Source organism: Giraffa tippelskirchi, chromosome 10 (genome assembly GCF_054371585.1).
Source record: "Giraffa tippelskirchi isolate mGirTip1 chromosome 10, T2T-mGirTip1v1.2.pri, whole genome shotgun sequence".
Lineage (NCBI taxonomy): Eukaryota > Metazoa > Chordata > Mammalia > Artiodactyla > Giraffidae > Giraffa > Giraffa tippelskirchi.
The window spans coordinates 113497485-113516382 of record NC_137284.1 but is presented as its reverse complement, the minus strand read 5'-3'; the positions used below and the strand labels follow the sequence as shown (position 1 = coordinate 113516382).

General features: G+C 41.9%; 1 protein-coding gene across 5 annotated transcripts in view; it reads right to left on the bottom strand.

The window, feature by feature from the left end:
• Window positions 1-18898, bottom strand: part of JAZF1 (JAZF zinc finger 1) — a 331360-nt gene that overhangs the window by 46397 nt on the left and 266065 nt on the right. The gene's annotated exons all lie outside the window — the stretch shown is intronic.

Sequence of the window (18898 nt, the reverse complement as noted above, 5' to 3'; positions counted from 1 at the left end):
CAAATGACTGAACAATTCTGCTCAAGAAGATTCAATAAGAGGGAACAAGCACAGTCCAAGGAAGATGATCACTGAGAAAGATATGTTTATGTCATGATTTTATTACTCATAAAAGGGAAAGGTGACTTTTCTCGATAGTTTCACTTTGGAAACTTCAAAGTTATATTCTTTCAACACTTAAGTTAGTAATATTCAAGCTTTGTTCTTTTCTCCCTGTTTAATCTACATTTTATGAATTCATATAATAAGAGATTCAGAACCACTTACGAAATGGTATTTCCTCCCTAAACAGCAAATGTTGACTGTATTTTTTGAAAATTGGGATGGGAAGTCTAGTGAATAGAGTTTATGAAAATATTTAGGTAAATAAAGCATATACTCATGCCCACCACCTACACTAAAAACCAGATCATAACCATACCTCTCAAGTCCCCTCTGTACCCCACCCTCCCATCAACTGTGTTTTCACTATTTTAATACAATTCATCATAAACTAATACCATTGTGCTTAGACATGGTATTTTACCCAACCCATTTCACATTCTGCTTACAGAATTCCTTTATATTGTAATCACTATGGCGTTTTAGAAGTTAACAGATAGTTCTCATGCCTGGTTAAATTTCCAGCTGCTCAAGCACCCAATGAAACAATATTACAATAGTGTTAGTGTCTTAAAATGTCTACTTTTACACTTGGAACATGGATGGCGTATTTCTTGAAGGGCTTTTGCAATATAATCTATACATATAAACTGGACTTTACATGTTGAACCAAACTGTAATAAAGCTATACGCTTTGTCTTGAGCTCTTATGTTTTTGTGCTACAAGATGGTGTTGACTGAAAAGGGAGAAAGGAATGACATTGCAAAACAGAATTGTTTGTCCTCGGTAGCCAGGTACTCATTTATTTTCAGATATAAAGTTGGTTTTACTGCTCTTAAAACTGCTTTTTCCTCTCCTCATAAACCTCTACACTTAAAATATGGACCCTAAAGTAAGGAACTAGTGCTTTCTTTTATTATTTTAAGTACAACTGCTAACTGCATAATGCTGAGCTTCTTCAGGTGCGCATGCAGTGTGCCAGGGAGTGGCCAAAATCACAGGCTAAACATGTTGCTTGTTCTAGGAAGGCCAAGTGTTCTTAGTGTAGGTAATTCAAGTTAGTTTTTAAGTAGTAAAAAAATATATATAGATATGTTATTGAGCAGAATGAAAAATAAACATCTTGCATCTTAGTTAAGAGCACAGGACTTGGAGTCAGGCAAGCCAGTGTTCAAATCCTGGCTGTGCTACTTACAAATGTGACTTAAGGCAAGTCGATGATCCTCTCTAAACCTCAGCTTTATTCTCTGTAAAATGGGACAGAAATTGTGTAACAGCTAAAGGGCTAACATATCCCTTTCTCCTTTCTGCAAGAGGTTTTGATTACCTCTGGTAACTTGCCAAGATGGTAAATCAAATATGCTACTGGGCAGCACCGCTTATAAGACTGATCCCCTGACTGTTAAGTGGCATCTGGCCTGGGAGGAGCTAGAAACCATCTATCCATAGCTGATAGGAAGCAGGAGCTTTGGGTTTCTGGAGCATGGTGATCTGCACCTGAACATGGCCCCTGTAGGGAATGGAGAATGTGCCCAGGGAGTGTTATAAAAGCTTTGATTCCACGGCAGCTCCCACCTCTGCCCAAGGGGGACCTTCTATCTGCATTTGGACAGACTGCCATCGTGTACCAGCGAGAACTTCACAGAAGGCGTGACGCGGCCCTCCTGGTGGGCAGGCTCTACCTTTTATCTCTCTGAAAAGACCCAGAGCCCATGACGGTCCCCGATATCTTGAGAGTCTGTTCATGGTCAAGGAAGGTCGCTTGCTAGTGGACAGGCCAACAACAGTGCTGACTTCAGAGGATATTGTGAGGATTAAGCAAGGCAGCAGTGCCTGTCATGTATGAAGTGACTGTTTTTGTTACAGAATGCTTCATAAATGTGGTTTTCCCTGTATATTCCGTCTACCTTACTCCAAGTTTCTTGAGGATGCGCTGTATGTTTATGGCTCTGAAAGCACCAGGTTCGTGCCCCATGCATAGCTGACTGGGGATCAGGTCAGAGAGTGCATAGACAGTGTCAGAAAGACAGTCTTGCCAGAGAGACAGACGCAGAGAGACAAAGGCTTAGCAGTGTCTTCTCTTAACTCTGGTTAAAAAGTATCAATAGCTCACGGTTTTTATTGTAAAATAAATACTCTCCTACAGCTCAGATATAAAAACAACTATAAACAACCACAAAAACGTGCCCACACATATCCCTCGCCTTCACCCCCTCATGGGTTTGGTCAGCTACGGACAGCCATTTATTTTTGGCTTGTATCTGCTAAGTGCTTTCTAGAAGCGAGAACGAGGCACCATGTTAAAAGCATTAAATATGAAACTCATAAAACACTTCTGCCAATCCTTCTCTCCCTCCACCCTCCCTCCTTCTCCCTTGGATTGGTGGTTATGAACTTGCAGCTCTACCCATAAATCAAGGCAACCTCGCTATACCAAGATACACAGCTGCAGAATTTATTCCTGGTGACAACATACACACACTGGGGCATAAAAATGCCCATGGAATACTGGATAAAATTCACCAGTTTCTCCCTGGTGGTTTTGCACTGTTCCTCTTTCACTTATCACCCATGACTTTACCTATTTTTTGGAGACTTATTTAAACACTGAACTTTTCAAGCAGTGTTCCATCAATACAGCTATTTGTCAAAAGATGGGTGAATTCCCAACGGCAAAAAGCACTTGGGGAGACAAGTTAATAAAGGACCTGATGAGGCAGAATGAATAAAGGTTGTGACTGTGGTCTAGACTGGACTCAAGTAAGTTGGCTCCAAGCATTTTCCACCTTCAGGGGCAGCTACACTGTGACATCCTTGAAGGACCACAGCCCAAGACTGTTCCATCGTCAGGGTTAGACACGTTCTGCTGTACTCCTAGAGGAGATGGAGTTCAGGCTTGGGAAGTCACACCCCCCTGCAGGCTGATGAGTTTTTCCCAGTGGATTCTGACATGATTGGTGATCTTTCCGGAAGCCCTGAGTAACTGCAGCCAACATGGGGTTTAGAGCAGGAAGGAAGCTGGGTGAGACCGATCACCTTGTCTAGCCCCCTCATTTTTCCTGGTAACAGGGAAATGAGGTGAAGGGGCCTGTGGAAGGTCACTTTACTGGCTGATGGCAAAGCTGGTATCTGAGAAGTCAAGCCTTAGGACTGAATCAAAAGCTCCTGCTCTGCCAGGCTGCCTTGTGCACATCAAAGAACTCTGAGCTTTCTTGTTTTTGCTGCAGAGTCATGGTTTTCAAAGCTGAAAGGGGTTAAAGAGCTGAAGCTTAGGGCCTGGGAAAATGCAGGGGTTTACTTGCTGGAAGCGAGGCAACCATTAGAGTGGGGGTCTTTATTCTCTCAGCATCCAAGTTCCGCTGTGTTGCGCCCCTAGGTTCTTGGGGTCTTGGATCTGTAGCCTCACTGGGCTGTGATATGGGGAAGGCTGGCTGTGCCCACCCCCCTGAATTCTTTCTGCTTTGCAATGGGAACTGTTCTGATCTTGTGGCAGTAGTGTGCTAATGTGGGCTCATGCTGGCTTGTGAGAGGTGATCATTAAATTTTCAGAGGTTTAGGCCATTTGTTAAATATACCCATTATCAAAAATTAAATCATGTGAACTTAAAATTAAAACAAGTATATTAAAAACAAAGATAATACTACTCAAGATTTATTAGTTCTTATTATTTTTCTTCCATTTTACTATTATCTATGCTACTGAGGTTATTTACATTAATAAAGTTGTATCTGGTAGAATTACTATATGATGCTATACAGCACGTTACTTCCCTACTCTGTGCAGCGATGTAATGTTGGTAGCCTGAAATTGGTCATGATGGAATATTTACACCATGAAAACTGGCAAATATTACAAATTGGGGGTTTTCCCCCCACCCCAAGAGTCAACTGTTAAACATTTACCAATATACCTACAGTTATTATTATTATTTTAATTTGGGGAAAAAAAGCATTTGAACCAGGCTCCTCGCCTACCTACTAAAGGAGCTAATCAGGGAAGGGATGAAGGATGGATAAGGAAAGTTTCTCTTCCTTTTTAAAAGTATAAAAATAAGACCTCTCATTAAAGAACACTTACAGAAGATTTTTCATGGATTTGTCACTTGTGCTTAAAAACATTTTAAAAATCTGGTAGTACACACACAAATTGACTGTACATATTTTTAAGCACAGTTTAAAGAAGAATAAAATGACAATCCATGTACTTACTACTCAGCTTATGAAAAAAAATTTTATCAGAACATTGGAAATTTGCAGGTACAACTACAGTTGATTTTTCACGGTATTTTCCTTCTGGTATTACTTTTCTACACATAAAGAGAACTGGATATTTCTTAAAGAAAAAAAAAGTCACTTGAGGGTTCATTCACTGTTGACTAACAGCCTGGAAATCTGTGGTCAGGCAAAGTCATGTTTTCATTTTGAAACTGAAACTGCCATAAGATTAATTTTAACTCTCCTACAAATCAGAAATGCCCAAGCTACTTTAATTTAATATGGTCATTTGTAGTAATATTTGTTATTGCTCGGGGAAGTACATATTCCTTAAGTAAATTTTCAAGACTCCATTATAAATCTTTTAAATCCTTAGACCACAATGTTCATTCAGTCTGACATGTTAAACGTGGAAACACGAATGTAACACCACAGGGGGAAAATGTCAAATTGCTGGTCCACGGAGACCAGTTTCAACCACAAACTCAGGAAATTTAGAGTTGGCTGGAGCCTGGGCAGGTCCCCTGCTGCACCTCACTCTCGGGCCAAACACCTGAGCCCAAGTGTCTTGCTGGTGCAAAACCACTCGGCTTCCACGGGCTCTGGAAGTGACCACTCGAAACCTGAGTCTCTCTCAGAAGAACTTGAAAAGGATCCAAGGTCTGAGATGCGTGGTGTGGTTTCATTGTTATTATAAGACGCTGGAGAGGGCGTGTGGTCCAGACGCCCCGAGCTGTGTGTCAGCGGGCTCGCTCTGGGGTGAAGAAGCGGGTGACCTCCAGAAGCCCCAGTGCTCCCCTTGTTCTGGCCCTGATTTTTCTTCTTGTTAAAACTGAGGAGTTTCAGTTTTATGGGTAAAAGGAACCTGCCTCTAGGTTCCTTCCCGGCTCCAACAGTCCATGATTCCAGCAGCTGTGTTTCCCAAACTTTTCTTTGGCCTCAATCTGTTATAAGAAAGCCTGTACACACATATGTACAATTAGGTCCACAATCTGTAATTCTGAAATCTCCAGAGCTCTGAAAGTTGGGAAATTTCTAATGTTCGACAACAAACTCATGAGGAAACCAACCATGATGTGAACTACGTAAAAGCTGTTCATATGCTTTATTTATTGTATTTAGTGTGAATATTCATATACTTCACTGTGTAGACATAAATGTGTTTGACTACATGGGGCTGCCCTGGGCCCTGTAGGGAGAGTTATGTAATAGGCAATATTTGCACCATATTGTCTCTCTGAAATTAGAACAATTGTGCTTGTGAAAAATGTCTGGGTGAAAAGATAAAGAAATTTTATGTAAGCATCTGAAACAAAAATTTCATGAAATAATCCTTACGATATGTGATACACTCTGATATTTTTCTATTCTATTTCATTTTAACCAAATATCCTGGTCACGACCTCCACATTAATTTCTTGACTAACAGGTGATTACTTGTAGATTAACAGGTGATGGACTACAGTTTGAAAATATTTGTGTAGCAGAAAATATTAGTGTAGCAGTGGGCTTTGTAGGGACTGTTCAGATGCTAATTTCTCCTCTATGTTCTCCAGCTGTGTGACCTTGGGCACGTTATCTAATCTCTCTGTGCCTCAGTTTTCTTACCCATAAATGCTAAAAATAATAAGGACTGCTTTACAGAAATGCAAAGATGAAGTGAATTAATACATGTAAAGCACTTGGAACAGAGCCTGGTACCCGGTGTTTGACAAACATCATGTGAATGACTCTTGTTCAGGAAATCCTAACTCACAAATCTTTCATCTCTCAATGTAACATCAGTGATTTACTGACATTTTAATAGTTACTTCTGAGCTAAACTATTGAGTATTATAGGATATGTACTGCCATCATGAGTTCTGCTGATTCTGAAAGCAATGAACCACCTTCACTGATTCTGCATGCATTGATTAAATGACTGTTTCCATCATAGGTAAATTTGAAAAAAGTAGTTACAGTAGCTGGAATACAAACAGAAGGCTCCTCTCCTTAAGGACAACATGCTGGAAGCGGGGGCACACATAAACCCACACATCTCCTCTTCTTTACTTCTCTCTCATAATTTCTTGAGAAGAATCTATTGTAGAAGGCCTTTCTAGCAGGGCAGGCAACGGGAGACACTGCTACTTGATGCAAAGACTTCTTTCTATGCAATGCAAGGCTGCCCTTTACTTGGGAGATTCACACAGCTGCACCAGGCTCAGATGTGGTTACATCCAACTACGTCATTTGAAGTTCAAAAGCTTTGTTCCACCTTTTCAATGGCCCTTTGGGCATTAACATTTTTCGGTGAAAACAAGTTTGTGAAACCAAGAGGGCCTTTGAGGAAAGCCATGAGGAGATGGCAGACAGACCACGATTCTAAGCACTCTCCAATCTGCTAACTCATTTCTCCAGACAGTGGGATCTCTGACCCGACAGGGACAACAATCAATCTTTCCAGTGAAGAGAACTAAGGGATTTTCCTTTTCTCCAACAACTACGATGCAAAATTCAGGACAAGGACGGATAGAAAGCCAGTTAGGAGGCAGAATGATCCATGCTTGTGCTTGTGCTTAGTCGCTCAGTCGTTTGCGACCCCACGGACTGAATTCTGCCAGGCTCCTCTGTCCATGGGATTCTCCAGACAAGAATACTGGAGTGGGATGCCACTGCCTTCTCCAGGGGATCTTCCCAACCCAGGAATTGAACCCAGGTCTCCTGTATTGCACGCAGATTCTTTACCATCTGAGCCACCAGGGAAGCCCTGAATGATCTGCAAGGCATGCAAATAGAGGCTATGGGAATGATGGGTACATTTCAGCATGTGATCATGTGTGGTCCACATGTCAGAGGATCTGGCTGTTCTAGGTCTCAAAGTAATGATGGGTTTCCGAACACACATCTGCTAATAAATTCATGGGACAGCTCCTCTCATTTTAGCACCTTAAAACCTCAGTGAGGTTGAGGGGTGTTTCGTTAGAACAGCTGGCAAGGGAAACATGGCCTGCTGGCAGCAAGTGGAGTGACTGCTTGTCTGTGACCCTTGATTAAGAAAAGGACTTTTACAGGCAATTGGGAAATTAATAAACGTTCTTCTTCTGAAAGACAAAAACAATGTGGACTCCCAAATAACACTAATTTCAGAGAGTCCCTAGTAATGTTTCAAACAATCGTATGCTTCATTTCTCATCTCAGAGCTATTTCTGCCTTCACAATCTGAGGCCTTTGGGGTGGATTCTGAAGCTTCATAAAATTTCTTGCAGTGTCACCAAAACTCAGAGCCTCTTTTAATATGTGGCTATTAAAAACTTAGTGCAAAATAATAAAACTAAAAGTAGCACCACAAAGGAGATCCAGCCAGTCCATCCTAAAGGAGATCAGTCCTGGGTGTTCATTGGAAGGACTGATGTTGAAACTGAAACTCCAATACTTTGGCCACCTGATGCGAAGAGCTGACTCATTTGAAAAGACCTTGATGCTGGGAAAGATTGAGGGCAGGAGGAGAAGGGGATGACAGAGGATGAGATGGTTGGATGGCATCACCAACTCAATGGACATGAGTTTGGGTAAACTCTGGGAGTTAGTGATGGACAGGGAGGCCTGGCGTGCTGCGGTTTACGGGGTTGCAAAGAGTCGGACATGACTGAGCGACTGAACTGAACTGAGCAACACAAAAAAACCTACACTGTCTGTTCAGATCAACTTGGCACTTAACTTATGAGGGTTTTGTGTATCTGTGTGTGAGATTTTCATCTGATATTCACAAGGGTTGTGGGCACAATTTGTGAGATACCAGCAAGTGAATCAGATTTTGTTCTTGGGTATCAAACCAAAACTGACAGATTTAAGTGAGACACTTCCCACACATCCTGCCCCTCCTTCTTTCCTAAGTTTATATCTGACACATGCAGGAGGATATAGTTCCTGGACTTGGAGGAGTAGTTCTGGTCTAATTTGTACAAGATAAATTAACTCTAGGGAAAGTCAATTTTGTATCAGAACAAGACCGGGAGCTGACTGTGGTTCAGATTATGAACTCCTTATTGCCAAATTCAGACTTAAATCGAAGAAAGTAGGGAAAACCACTAGACCATTCAGGTATGACCTAAATCAAATCCCTTATGATTATACAGTGGAAGCGAGAAACAGATTTAAGGGACTATATCTGATAGAGTGCCTGATGAACTATGGATGGACGTTCATGACATTGTACAGAAGACAGGGATCAAGACCATACCCATGGAAAAGAAAAAAGCAAAATGGCTGTCTGAGGAGGCCTTACAAATAGCTGAGAAAAGAGAAGCGAAAAGCAAAGGAGAAAAGGAAAGACATAAGAATCTGAATGCAGAGTTCCAAAGAATAGCAAGGAGAGATAAGAAAGCCTTCCTCAGAGATCAATGCAAAGAAATAAGAGGAAAACAACAGATTGGGAAAGACTAGAGATCTCTTCAAGAAAACTAGAGATACCAAGGGAACATTTCATGCAAAGATGGGCTCAATAAAGGACAGAAATGGTATGGACCTAACAGAAGCAGAAGATATTAAGAAGAGGTGGCAAGAATACACAGAAGAACTGTACATAAAAGATCTTCACAACCCAGATAATCACAATGGTGTGATCACTCACCTAGAGCCAGACATCCTGGAATGTGAAGTCAAGTGGGCCTTAGAAAGCATCACTACGAACAAAGCTAGTGGAGGTGATGGAATTCCAGTGGAGCTATTTCAAATCCTGAAAGATGATGCTGTGAAAGTGCTGCACTCAATGTGCCAGCAAATTTGGAAAACTCAGCAGTGGCCACAGGACTGGAAAAGGTCAGTTTTCATCCCAATCCCAAAGAAAGGCAATGCCAAAGAATGCTCAAACTACCACACAATTGCACTCATCTCACACGCTAGTAAAGTAATGCTCAAAATTCTCCAAGCTTGGCTTCAGCAATACGTGAACTGTGAACTTCCAGATGTTCAAGCTGGTTTTAGAAAAGGCAGAGGAACCAGAGATCAAATTGCCAACATCCACTGGATCATCGAAAAAGCAAGAGAGCTCCAGAAAAACATCTATTTCTGCTTTATTGACTATGCCAAAGCTTTTGACTGTGTGGATCACAACAAACTGTGGAAAATTCTTCAAGAGATGGGAATACCCGACCACCTGACCTGCCTCTTGAGAAATCCGTATGCAGGTCAGGAAGCAACAGTTAGAACTGGACATGGAACAACAGACTGGTTCCAAATAGGAAAAGGAGTTTGTCAAGGCTGTATATTGTCACCCTGCTTATTTAACTTATATGCAGAGTACATCATGAGAAACGCTGGGCTGGAAGAAGCAGAAGCTGGAATCAAGATTACCGGGAGAAATATCAATAACCTCAGATATGCAGATGATACCACCCTTATGGAGAAAAGTGAAGAGGAACTAAAGAGCCTCTTGATGAAAGTGAAAGAGGAGAGTGAAAAAGTGCTGCGATTTGTGGGGTCGCAAAGAATCGGACATGATTGAGCGACTGAACTGAACTGAATTTATAAGAGCAGCTAATTTATAAGAGTCCACTGTATTATGGGGGACAGGGAGAGAAAAGAAGAGAAAAGAAAAAGACAAAAAGTGATCTTACTGTCATCTACTCTCTTGACAACTATATTTTTTCTTTTTTTAAGAACAGTTACAGTATAGGGTGAATATTCTAAAACTTTAAAAATAATTAATAAACTAACATTCAATTGCCCATTTCTATTGCCAAGTGGCATTCCTTATCTAACTACCATCTACCTTCACTAGCTACTCATTAAAAAGAAAAGGCCATAGTAACATAAAATATAGAAAGGACATAACCCTGAAATAAAATAATCCTTGCATGAGAAAGACTGTCCTTAATTCTGAGATTATGATAACAATAGAACAGAGGAATAAACTTACTTAAATTTTTTTGAGATGCAGAGAAGCGACAATATAAAACTTAACTTTATTATTTTGTAATCACATCATATGTACATTGTAATACACTGTTTATAATATGTGGCTTATAATTATTCTCTAGATATAAGTTATTAAAAATATCCAACTTTATTTTTTATCATATCCTTTGCTAAAAATTGTTTCAAGGAATGCTGACTAAAATGGAACTATTAATATTAAATTTAGGAGGAATCATTTGCAATATGCTGGCACACTGAAAGAAACCAAATACAAGAGCATCCAAATCCAGGAGTTTCTCCTTTCCAAGAGCTGGGAGAAAGGATACACAGAGGGGCTGGATGCCCCTGCTCTAGGGCCCCGTACACCCTAGGCAACTTGGAAACTGCAGACCAACAGAAATACCCTTATGAACAGCGTCATTCAGAGACTAGTAAGCTGTCTCTGAATACTACTTAGGAAATATTATTATTATTTTTTTAAACCAATAATCTCTTTCCCGGAATTTTAGCTCTCAAATGAAATTCATGCACCAAGGCTGAATAACTGCAATAATGAACAAAATCTCATCCCTGAATACCACTACTTTTTATATGCCCAATAAATACTGGGTATTTTCTCACAACTAAAGAATAATATAGTTAATCTATTATTCCTTAATGAAAGCTCTGGTTCAGGTTCCAGCAATCATGACCTAAAGTCACAGGTCAGCATAAATTATCAGTGAAGCAATTAATTTTGATTTACTTTAGCCTGAATAGAGTAAACCATGGTCTCTTTCATCGGCGATGCCAAGAATAAAAACCACTTCTGAAAATGACGCCCACAAATCTTTGGTTCAATGGCCAACTGGAATATCCCTCTCTTGGCAACTCTCTACCATCCTTTCCATTCCTTTCTACTCCCATCAAACTGGAAATGACTATGGCTATTTCTTACACATGGTTTTCATCGCTAATTTGACATCCGTGTAAAAACCAATGAACAAAACAAAGAAGTTGCATTTTATGAGGTTTTGTGGTATGAAACTACAAATAGCATTTGAGTTTCCTTGTTGTGCCTCCTTTAAGTAAATTAAATGAGTTATTGGAGGTTTCCATGTAAACTGCTAATGAGATGATGAATAACTCTCCCCCCAAACTGAGAGAGGTTTAAAAACTAGGAAAAAAATTGGATTTAGGGTCTCTGGAGTATTAGTTCCAGTATCATTAACAGCTGTGAACTCAGCCTGGTTGAAAGTCTGGCTTCTGGGGGCAAACTCTCAATCTGATTTAGGTATTCAAGGGCAAATTATTTACCCTTGCTTGTCTTGGGATCCTCATTTATAAAACAAAAGTAAGCCTAATGCCTGGTGCCTTCCCTATAGTTCAGCAGGCAAAAAATCTGCATGCAAAACAGGAGACAATGGATTCGATCCCCGGGTTGGGAAGATTCTCTGAAGGAGAAAAAGGGCAACCCACGCCAGTATTCTTACCTGGAAAATTCTATGGATAGAGGAGCCTGGCAGGTTACAGTTCATAGGGTTATAAAGAGTTGGAAACGACTGAGTGACTATGCATGCATGTCTAACACCTACCTTATGGCGTTTATTGTCAAGATCTTGTTGGATAAAAACATGAAAAGCACTTGGCTCAACATCTTGTTGCACATATGTCAGGAGGCTGCTCAGAGTCTTGGTATTTCCATGGGTGTTGGCCCTATGCCCCTGATTCTTACCCAGGAATTATGTTAAAAATGTAACAACCACCTAATTGGATAATTCCTATGTAAGAGGTCATTTGTGGGGGGAATCTATTCAGTCCAGTCTATCTAAGATGGACTCAGGCAGATATCTAAGTCTGGGGTGAAAAGTCTGTCTCTGAAGAAAAGCACTTCTCTGACCATCCACTTAGGTCACTTCTGACCAGCTGGGGTGGGTGACAGTCAGCATTTGGTTAAGACAAGTGACTTGGAGTGAATCTAGCTCCAGGGGATGGGGTGAACTGGAGGGCTCTGGTTATGGAAACTTTGGGTTGAGAAAGAGGAGCACCTGAGATGAAGTGGACTCAATGTCAGAGGAGATCTCACACAGTAAGGGTTTGTTTATGTTGAGGATGCTCGTACAGTATCTCTGCTACCATTTACAAGCCACTCAGCCCCTAAGAGCCATTGCAACTCCATCCCAGTGCTTTTCCCTCTGCTGCTTATGGATTCATCCTCACAATCTTATCATCAGCTCCTAGGTTGCCACTCTGCCCTGATTACGGTGATATGTAAGTTGAAAGTCTGTGCCATCTCTGACTTACATAATTCTCCCAATATCCACTGGTATTTCTACTAAGATTCTAGCCGAGGCATATCCAAACTTATTTGGTACATACATTACCCATCCTCAGAGAATCAGGAAGCAATGATGGCAGACAATAAACATAATAGCTGAGACAGAAAGCTGACTTTATCCAAGACAAAAGATGTCCTTAAGTGAGGCAAGGATATTAACCACACAGTCAGATAACTGCATGCATTCATGAATACAATTACAGGGCCAACAGCTACTCAAATTTATTTTCGTGCATATGTGACTCACTCAGAGTGTCAGACTAACATTGTCCAGGAACAGGGTGGAGTCATCAACGTTTTCTTTAATGGATTAATCCACTTGGGCAATGAAACTATTTTGGGGGCAGATGCAGCTCTATACCTGTGTTGTGCCTTTACAAGCATATGCCTGAGCACATCTCAAGCTTACAAGACTTCAAGTTTCATAGGCTGTGGAAGGTGATTTTTTTTTTCCTTTTGCTGCACGAGTTGAGTTAAGCTGCTTCTGGACTAAAGGGTTTGGTGTTCCCTGTTTTCTAGGAGATTTGTACCCGACAGATGGGTTTAGGTATTTGGTTCTTCAGTAAGTACACACACATTTGAGGACTGAATGATCATTTTAAAAATATCACAGGGATATGAACGTCTGTGTCTCTTCTTCCTGCGTGACTTAACCCAAGGAGTTTGTGAATGCTAAACATACTTGGTAAACGGTAAACTGTGAGTAAATGCTGGGGATGAAAAGGATGAGGGGGGTTGAAGATGATGACAATTAAAATTTTTTTTCATTAGAGATGATTTAAAAACACAAAAAAGTAGAGAGATCGGTATGACGAACTGCCACATTACAACATTTTGCCATCTTCTTAAACTTTCTCCCCTCCTTCCCTTTTTAGGCCACGATTATAATCCTTCACGTATTTCTTATCCATGTTCATGTGATCACTTGAAAAATACATACAGATAAAATAACTGGAAGAAGAATAAAGCAGAAGGGAAGAGAAAGAGAGAAAAAAAATTCCAGCATGGTCCCTGGGCAATATCTAATGAAGATTCAAAACGAGTAAGATGGTTGGTGACATAACTGCCATCTCTCTCTGACACAGAGCTAGACTATAATGCTTGCAAGGTTTGAGCACTATTTTACACAGTATATATAATACACACTATTATACACACATATATACATATATGTATGTTGAATGACACACCAAAGCTTTATTAATATGCAAGGTCTGAGCCAATGGCTCCCAACTCTCGGCTATAGGGGACCTATTATAGTGCTGAATGCTGCGGTGCTTTGAATATCATAATGGTACTTTTGGTGTCCTTTAAATTTGGGAGGGAGTAAAGGGAATAATACAAAATTACTAGTCATCATTGTTTCAAAATTAATTTGTATTTTACAAGATCACCTAATCACTTTTCTTTCACATGTTTCATCCCAAACGTGGACTCTACAGATTATTTGGGGGAAAAAAATACAGGGTGTGTGTGTGGGGGTGTGTGTTTACAATTTTCAAGAATGTCACTGTATTTAACTGCTAATGAAGTGTTTCTTGGAGGGGCTTCCAGACCTTCTGTGGATTTACAATGAGCAGTCTTTATTTGCATGCCAAAAGCATGCTAATCCATAGCATCAGCTGGTTCCCAGAAATACATGTGCCCCCACAATCCTGTTTATCCTGCTGGTTTATTTAGCAAAGCTTTTCTTCACACAGAGCACAGGTCCTCATTTCAGGCTGGCCAACCTGATTATTCCAAATCCCTAATTAGTGTAATTAAAGCTTTAATGGATTGCAGCCAGGATATAAACCATGCAGCCCCTCTTTTAAACTCCTTGCTTGATGAGTGTGCAGGACTGCTCCATGGCAGAGAGTTTTCTGTGGAGGCACTGAGGCCTTGCTCTCCGGAAGGCCCTGGACACCTCTGCTCCCAACGCCCCGGCCATTTCTGATGCCCAGGGAGTCTCTTCGTCAGGTTCACACTCACAAACCGAACTGCTCCCCACCCCCACCCCTCTGCTGCTGCTGCTGCTAAGTCGCTTCAGTCGTGTCCGACTCTGTGCGACCCCATAGACGGCAGCCCACCAGGCTCCCCTGTCTCTGAGATTCTCCAGGCAAGAACACTGGAGTGGGTTGCCATTTCCTTCTCCACCCCTCTAGGATTTACCAAAGTAAACCAGAATCTCTCTCAATGTTTCTACAGATGGTAGCCACTAATGTAGGAGAACAAGTCTAATGTCTTAACTAAAATACTTCCCAGCAATCTAGGAGAATCTTGTTACTAATAGATCCTGCAGAGCACTCCTGTGTTAACCTGCTTTCAGAGTATTGCCCAGAACTTTTCCAATAATTGAACGCCAAAGGTCCATAGCTTAAACCCATGGCACTTTTAAGTGTTGCCTACAACGTGTAAACTGAGCCATAATGGCTCTGGTGAGTTCACATCATTTCAGCTTCAGATGGATATTTGGACATTGATACTGGAGAAGAGACAAGGATTTACAATAGGAAAAAAAAAAAGCCTCTTTCAGTATAAACTATGCTAGGTGCCTTGTAATTATTGGGCTGGCCAAAAAAGTCATTCGAGTTTTTCCATAAGATGTAATGGAAACTCAAATGAACGTTTTGTCCAACCCAATAATACTACTTACTGAATCCTCACAACCACCTTTTCAGGGATTATTATTAGTCCCATTTTAAGATGACAAAATTGAGCTTCAGAGACAACAGAGCCAAATCATTGGAAAAGATGCTGATGTTGGGAAAAACTGAAGGCAGGAGGAGAATGGGCTGACAGAGGATGAGACGGTTGGATGGCATCACTGACTCAATGGACATGAGTTTGAGCAAGCTCCAGGAGATGGTGAAGGACAGGGAAGTCTGGTGTGCTGCATGCAGTCCATGGAGTCGCAAAGAGTCAGACACAACTTAGTGACTGGATAACAACGACATCAGGTAGTTTCCCCAAGGACCTACAGCTAATAAAATGCTTAAGGGAAGATGTAAATAAAAATGCTCAAGATCTGTGATGCCCAACCCAACAGCCATTAACCCTGTGAGGCTACTGCTCACTTTAAATCTGGCTTGTGTGACTGAGAAACTGAATTCCTGATTTGATTTTAGTTTGAAGTTCTTCAATGTAAATAGCCACAGGTGGCTAGTGGCAACCATACTGAATAGCATGGAAATAGAACGTTTCCATCATCACAGAAACTTCTGTAGGACAGTGCTGAAGTAGCTGATAGAAGTTCAGTTCTGCATATGCTGGGTTTGAAAGGGTGGTGGGACATCCAAGGGGATAAACAAACAGGTAGGCAACATAGACTTAGGAGTCATCCACCCAGGAGAGCAGGAGAGCTTGCAGGGAGGCAGAGAAGGCACAAGGGTTGAGAAGAGAAACTGGCGGTAGGGGATGCCTACCATTTAGATGGCAGGAGGACGAGGAATCTCCAAAGTCACTGAGGAATGGAGTTCTTATACCCTTTTCAGGTTTAATAATTTATTTCTCCTCTTACACTTTTAGATAAGCATTTGGACAACAAATATTTTGCTTAAGAATGAAGATCTGCCTTTTGTAATAGAAAAGTACATTTCTTTATTCACATGACAGTTTGATGCAAAGATGTCAGCCCTTTGAAAGATGCCCTCCAGCTCAGAGCCAGGTACACTATGTGCAGAAATATGTGAGCCCAAGACACAGCACTCCACGGCTTTGATGCGATGGAGAAAGTGGCTCAAATTCAATTCTGAACTATACACAAACTTCCTGAATAATGAGATGCCAACAACTTGTTGAAATAAAAGCTCTGAAGTTGCTTGCTGTGAAGGGACCTTCACTATGATTTTTACTTAAACCTCCCTTTCAGTTGCCTGGGGGAATCTTCATGAAGTTATCTGATCCAGTAACTTTTCTTGCTGTGTAATCAAATTTATCCACAGAATAAGTAATTTTTTTTCCTTGTTGGGAATGAAAAGTCTATTCACAATGCCTTTAGTAAGGAGTTTTACTTCAGTAAGATCTGAGACCAAACTTTCTCTTCCCTTGGAGAGAGGGTGAGACATACCATGGGCCAGTCTATCCCATATTTTTCATCCTATGAAATGATAGCATTTGGAACCCACACTGGCTTCAAGAGGGAATTTCTCACCCACCCCTGTAGCTGGGAGGCTTCCCTGGTAGCTCAGCTGGTAAAGAATCCGTCTGCAATGCAGGAGACCCGGGTTCGATTCCTGGGTCGGGAAGATCTCCTGGAGAAGGGATAGGCTACCCCTTCCAGTATTCTTGGGCTTCCCTGGTGGTTCAGCTGGTAAAGAATCTGCCTGCAGTGCAAGAGACCTGGGTTCGATCCTTGGGTTGGGAAGATCCCCTGGAGGAGGGAAAAGCTACCCGCTCCAGTATTCTGGCCTGGAGAATTCCATGGCTGTACATGGCCTGTACAGTCCATGCAGTCGCAAAGAGTCGGACACAACTAACTGACTTTCACTTTCACGTAGTTGGAGGTGGGTGATGCACAGAGGGTGGAAGGAGAGGAGGCAGTGAGAAAGGTATGAGCAAGGTGATAAAAGTGCCAGGTAACATTAAAGTTAAAATTAAAACAAAACCCTTGAAATTTAGAGTTTTGAAAAGCCCACTAAAACATTTCAAATTTTTCCCCCTCTATAATTTACAATGAGGCTTTGGTGACTCTTCACAGCACCAAGTGACCCTAAAACACACAACACAGAATTGGAGAGAGAGGAGTTCTGGGGATTGAAATGCAGGAAGCATACAAAGAGAATGGCAGCGTGGCCTACTAAACGGGGGAAAAAACTGGAGGATGCCAAAAGGAAGCTCCCATCCTCCACACCCTCACTCCTGATTGTTGTAGGTAGTGTTTGCAGTCACAGTGCCGAATTCACATACAGCTGGCTTCTGCCTTGTGTATGCAATAACCACGCTTTCTCTGTGTCTGCATCACTCCCTGGGAGAACACGAGGAGATTGAGAGGAGATGGTCTCTCTTCCAGGATACCTGGGAGCCATTAAGTGGGAAATTCACCTAATGGAACCCCAGTTTCACTTTGAAAGAGTTGATCCATCTCTTGAAGTTCCCTGAGAATGTGTTTCATCAAGCCTAATGGGAGGTCATTACAGAGGGACGTATATGATTTTTTTTTTTTGGTAACCAAATTGATTTTTCTGATTCTTTTTAAAATTTCCACCACCACAATGCTGCATTATTAAGCAAAAACAAAAAACAGGATAAGGTCATGCCTTTTGGGCAAGCAGGACAGGTGAGGAGAGAGTGGTCATTTCTAAGGCCTGGCTTCTCTCGCTCTCTGCCTGCAGGCGGAGGAGGGACGTGAACAGGGAGAACCCCTCATGAACAGTGCAGGGTGGGCGAGACCTGGGAGACCTCCGAGGGGCACCTAGGGTGCTGGATGGTGGGTGTGCTTCCTGCACTAAAGATGGAAACCATGTGTTGTCCCCTTCAGACTGCATCAGGGTTCAGCTCAAACCCTTCCTTCCCCTCCATCTCCTGCCTGACTGAAAATTCCAGGTGCCCCATTCCTCTTACCTGCGAGCCAAGAGGTACTTCGGCCACTTTAATTCTGACCTGCTCTTTTACTCTAACTGAAGCCTGATTTCTCTCATTCGTTCTGGGTGAGGTTCTGACTCGGCAGGGGCTGTGGTGCAGAAAGACCAAAGAGGGAACTGCAGACAAGACCCGCGTCCAGCTCCACTGCCGGCTAATCACATGTCTGTGATCAAATTCTTAATTTCTCTGGGTTCTAGTTCTCTTATCTGTGAACTGGAGGTATTACTCATTTATTTATTTCCGCCAGCTTTGGAAGAACGAAAAGTGGTTTCCTGGGATCCATAAAGAACAGTAAAACAGAACAATGGATAAGAAGGGCAGAAGAGGTAGGGCAAACACGAGGGACGTGGCATAGGGTCAGGGATGTGGCTGAAAGAAATGGGGCTGAGGACACCCTCTGACATAGCTGCCACATGGGTTGACTGTTCCTGAAAATCTCTGTAAGTTGGAAAATTGTGAACAAATGTAGGAATTGCTCCCAACATTTTCAGCAGCTACTAAGCTCAGGACTATGTGCTGTGATTCTATTTAATAAGCGTGTATGGAGGTACAAGGGCTGAGGGAGACATGGGGAGGAGGAAGCCGGGTCCTGGCTCTCCAAGTCCTGCCAGCAGCCTGGTGGGGAGCGTCTAGGGGACAGCACAAGTGATGTTACAGCAGAATGTGGGCAGCGTGTCAGAGCAGGATGAGGCTTCAGGCAGAGGCCGTGTGAGGTGGGGTCAGGGTCTGGGGTACTGAGACTTGTGTGCAGGCCCCCTCAGTGTCTGCTTTTTAGATCTGTACGAATTCTGTGTATGTTCTGT